The 5608-nt window shown below is 33.3% G+C and overlaps 1 long non-coding RNA gene across 1 annotated transcript; it reads right to left on the bottom strand.

Annotated features, from left to right (window-relative positions):
• Positions 1–4236: 4236 nt before the first annotated feature.
• LOC110274651 (uncharacterized) lies at positions 4237–5348 on the bottom strand. The gene is made up of 3 exons (XR_002366829.2): positions 5150–5348; positions 4828–5013; positions 4237–4668 (listed from the first exon to the last, which is right to left on the bottom strand). It is a non-coding gene; the product is annotated as an uncharacterized LOC110274651 (long non-coding RNA).
• Between the last annotated feature and the right edge of the window lie 260 nt (positions 5349–5608).

Here is a 5608-nt window from a genome sequence, read left to right on the forward strand (position 1 = left end):
TGATTTGATGATTGATATGGGTTTGGCTTGATGGTTGGAACCCTTGAAGGATGGCAGAAGTTTGAGTTTTAGAGGAGATGCTGTTGAAATTTTTATAAAAATTGGAAGCTTTGGTTGAAGTGATTATTTGGAAAAAAAATTGGTTTTAAGGATTATATGTTTTAAGTTTGATTTATTTAGAAAAGAATAAATTGTGTTGAGTTTAAATTATTGATGAACGGAATGAGAGGTGTGATAACGAGGAATGATGATGGTAATAATGATGAATTTGAGATTCAATGAGATATGAACTAATATGAATTGATGATGATGATGATGAATTTAAAAGTATATAAGACTTGCAAAATTGAGACAAATTGTTGACCTTCTATACGTAAAATATGACCAGACACTTTAATTCCCTAGGATCTCCCATGAACATGCATATATATATGAATTTGAGCTTGGATTGTCTCACCCATGGATAAATTGAGTTTGGGATTTTTTCCATGGATATTATTGAGTGTGGGGATGTGCGTAAATGCTTAGCTACCAGGACATGTCGGATTGGCTATATAATCGACATATGAGATCATCAACCATAGGACATGTATACATCATGTGCATGTATATGTTTTGTTTGAGTGTGCATTGTTTTGATTTGCTTAATTGCTAAACTCTACTTATCTGCTACTTGTTCTACTTGATGTAATTGTACCTCTATCTGTGTTTTCTTTATTTGATTTGTATGTGTATGCTTCTTAGAGATTCTCTCTTGGCAGAGGAGTGATTGAGGGTTGTTCCACCGATGATTTGGAAGTTTAGAGTTGGCAGAAGATGCAGAGTTAGAATAAGGTTGGGATCATTTAGTTAGATTACCGATATTATTGGTTTAGAATAAATTTTAAGATTAATCTGAGTGTTGAAATTCTAGAAATGCCTCTGACTTTTTCGAGACCTTTTATATAAACTATGTGGACACCTTTACCATGATGAGAACCTCCGGTTCTCATTTCATACATATTTCTATTGTTTTTCAGATGCAGGTCGAGAGGCACCTCATTGAGCGACGAAGACCCTCCTTACAAGCAAAGAACTATCTTTTGGCTGTTATATTTTGTTTTAGGCTATGTATATATGTATATAGAATTTTTGCATGTATATTTTATTTTAGGTTATGTATATTTTGTTTTAGGCTGTTATATGTACACTCACATCCAGCGGAAACCCAGAGAAACGACAAATTTAGTTGGCAGATGCACTCCTGGAACGAACACATCGTAGTTTGTCTCCTCTGGACCACTCCCGCAAAACACCCCAGAATTTTGGAATTCTTGTAATTCCTCCTGAGTTATCTTGAAGGATGTGCCCGCCACGTCGGTAGTAACCCAAGCGTAACGATTTATGGAGTTTTGCACCATGGGTTGCTGCGCCATACCTACATTGGGGGCACTAATTAAGTCAAAACGGAAAGTCAAAAGTTCAGAAAAAGTCAAAACTGAACTACGTTTGCTATATCACTATCCTATGCTATTCTACACAATTTCAAGCCTAAATCCAGGTTAAAAACACTTATTGTATCCGTCTAAGAACTAGCTAACAATGGCAAGTTCAATTCAAGCAAACAAAAAAAGCAAACACAACAAATTGGCAACAACAGAGCAAACATCAACAAGTATCAAAATAAACAAAATAAGCACAAAGATTCAAGTACTAGTAAGAAAAGGAAAAGGAAGCGATAGATTGGAGGCAAACGTAGCTAAACACACAGCAAGTAGAAAGCAAATTGATGGTTGCGAAGTAGCAAGTGCGGGAAAAAATGAAAAATGAAAAAGGAAAAATGAGAAGTGAGAGAGTTATGAAAGAGATATGAACACTGCGATGGTAACCATCGAGGAGGGAGCGCAAAAAGAAAGGGGCAAAATGGACTTTTCCTTCCACTTTCATATAAGACATAAAGGCATTTAATACTCTTGGCACGGAAACCAAAACGACGCCCCAAACATCGGCTGGGGGTGGTTCATGCGCACCAAAATTGAGGATCCCGTTGACAGAGTCAAGAGCAGAGGAGGAAAGTTGCACAAGGAGACACGAGTAATTCGAATGTGCCAACCTTGAGCCTCACGGCTTGCCACATCGAGAGCACTATTCCGATCTAGTCCAAAAAGGGTCAGGGTCCATGTTACGGGCTACCGACCCAACAGGTCCTTGACCCATACATGCAAGGGTGACTCGCGCGTCACTCTACCTCCTAAGGAAGACCTGGACGATTGGCAGAAGCTTCCGGGCAGACGTACCCAAGTCAAAAGGTCCACTCGAGTATAAGATATAAATGGGGAGGGATCTATTCCTCTCCCAAGGTACGTCATCTTTACCCTAATTAGTCGTCTCGTCGTACAGATACATACTTTAGCATCGGAGTGTTCTTCCAAGTAGTCCCACCCACTGACCCACTGACGACCGTAGTAGCATGTTGCTCATAAAATTTACGTCCAGGTCCATAAACCTTTCTGTCTCTAATAGTTTCTCTCGACTCAACACCCGACTGACCTCTTATAGTGACGAGCAACCAAACATATATCAAATTAAATTAACATTATTTTAATTCTTTTATATTTAATATTTACTTTAAATATAAAGATTAAAGAGTACAATAAGTAATGATTAAAGATATAAGTAGAAAAAAAAATATATCAATTAAAATTAAATATTTTTAAATGATTGAAATTAAATAATTTTTGCCAATTATTTTAGCATCTAATTAAATTTAATTCCATTGCAATGAAATTGATCCACAATCTTTTATAATTTTAATTGATATCTCACCTTTATTTGTTAGGAAAAAAAAATCTAATTTAGTAGATTAGATAGATAGATAGATAAATAGATAAATAAATAGATAGATAGATAAATTAATGTATGTTCTCATGCGCTGCATAGATTAATATATTAAATTATATAAAATTTTTTATTAGAAGAAACTAAACGAAAAATAAATATAGTAATTACTTTTATAACTATTTTATAAAGTTATAATTAAAGTCAAAATTTAGCAATTTTCAAATATTTTTAATAATTAGTATTTGTCTTAACCAATTTGGGTTGTTTAAATGATCATTTTATTCGTCCGCTTAAGTCAGTATTAGGAATTCGGATTTCACCTTGTGTGTGTAGTAATTCATTGGCTAGCGACAAACCTTTAATAAATGGAGTATTAATATGTGGTGGATTAGTCCTTGACTTGTTGAATTAGAAAATAATGTAAAAAAAATAGTATTTTTCTTTAAAGTAGAACAATTTTTTATTGGTAGCAATACTTATAAAAAATTGTCTTTTTTAAATTTGTCTCAAACAATTTTATTTGTTAGTATCATAATCATTATTAAAGCCAAAATAATATAATTAATATTATTTATTAATACTTCATATTTTATGACATGATTTTTAAATTTTTAAACTTAAAAACTTATACCATTAAAAAGCTATTAAATTTATTAATATTTTTTAGTAACATTACTTGAACATCGTGTTAAATATTAGTTAGTGGGAAGGAAAATTAAAGAAAATTGTTTGGGAAAAGACCTACAACTTTCTCTGTGATAACATACTATACGAACAAAGAGATTACTGCAAATGAAAGCTAACTACGAATCAAGTATACATCACATAAATAATATATAATTTTTCTTCATTTTGAAATAATTATCCAAAACAAAAAGCACATATATATTAGCAAAAAAAAGAAATGAGTGGACCATATTACGAAACTAAAAAAGAAAATTTGCTGATAATAAAAGAGCAATGAAATATACACATCTACAATATAATTTAATATCTTTATTTTAAAATATTTGTCCAAAAAGTAAAAAGAAATATATTAGTTTAAAATAAATCTTAGTAACATTTAAAATTATTACGAATAGATAAAACTATTGTTACATAAAAGAGCATGTATAATTAGTGATTATTTAATTATCTCAATTAAATTTTTAATATACAATTTCATTTTTAATTTATAAATATTTCTTACAATACATGTTTCACAAATATAAATACTTTTAAAAATATAATTTTGTTGATGAAACTCTATTCTACTTGCAGAGTACAGTGGTGAGAAGGTGAAGCTCACACCATATGAAATTGAGAAAAAAAAATTGACTAGTAGAGGTAGTTTGAGTGATGAATAATTGAATATCACATTTTCTTGACTAATTGCTAATGTCAACAACTAACTTCTTAACTAATTTAATATGCTGATTTAACTTACTGCTAATACAATATCCTCACTACTAATTTACATCTTCAACTACATTCCTCTCAAGCTGGAATGCATGAAAATTGATCAGCTCTAGGTTGCTTTTACATGATATGAATGGATTAGTGGTAGTGACTTGGTGAGCCGAATATAATAGGAGAAGCTTACTACTACTCCTTAGACTTTATCTTGGACAATGTGGCAATCCATCTATCTCTATATATTTAGTACTCTCATGAAAAACTAGATTAGGTGCAATGTGAAGAGCCAATTGGTTGTCACAACTCACAAGTGACAAGTGTCATTGCTTTGTACTCAACTTCAGCTACGGAATGTGCTACTGTGTGCCACTTCTTGCTGCGCCAAAATATCAATGATCTCCCAAGAAAGAAATTGAATACAGATACAGAATGGCGAGTATCAGGACAAGCACCCTAGTATAAGTCAGAAAAAGTAGTAAGAGTGAATTCATCAGAGGTGGAAAACAACACTTGTTAGTGGCATAATAAAGAAAATGACTAAGCTTATTCATGGTGAAGCATATATCATGACGTATATTGGTATTGGCTAGATAAATTAGACGCCCAATCAACCTCCAATGGTGAAGATTATCAGATGTCAGACCATTGGGGTGGTGGCTGCTTTGGCATTCATCAACCCAAACTCATCTTGCAAGTCCAAAGTATACTTGCGTTGATACACTGCAATACCCTGTTGACTTCTAGCAATTTCTAGACCAAGAAAAAATTTTGAATTCATGTAGACCCTTGATCCTAAACCTGTCATCAAGTAATTTTACAATCTCAGTCCAATCATTTCCTGCCAAAACTAGATCATCGGCATATACAAGGATACATGTAAAACCAGAATCAGAAAACAAGGAAGAGAAAGATAAGTAATAATTAATAAACCAACCTTTATTATCTGCCGAACTTAGTATAGTTTAAAATGTTGAGACTCGCCAAATTTGAACTCATACATTTGGTTAGAATTTGAACATAGCATCAAGAATTTGAACCGGATCCTGCTCGAACTCCATAACCGGCGGCGCAGCGAATTCCCTCACATCAACATCCCTCTCCACTGCCAACTTCCCTTCCTTCCTCCTCAGCCTAAAGTACTCATCATCATTAATGTCTAAAATTATATCCATTTGTCCTGGTCCTTTTTGGGTTTTTTTTTGGATGAAGTTTAGGTCTATTTTTTTTGGACTGGGATGAAGTTTAGGTCTTGAAAAGACCCATACAAGAAATGGGGTCGGGTCGTGGAATGGGTCTGGGTCTGGCTAAACGTGGTCCAGCCCATGTTCCAATGGCTGTATTTTGGTTTACCTTCTCTAAGGAGTAAAACTAATTGGAAAAGTATAGAGGCCAG

Source organism: Arachis duranensis, chromosome 8, assembly GCF_000817695.3.
Source record: "Arachis duranensis cultivar V14167 chromosome 8, aradu.V14167.gnm2.J7QH, whole genome shotgun sequence".
NCBI classification, from domain to species: Eukaryota; Viridiplantae; Streptophyta; class Magnoliopsida; order Fabales; family Fabaceae; genus Arachis; species Arachis duranensis.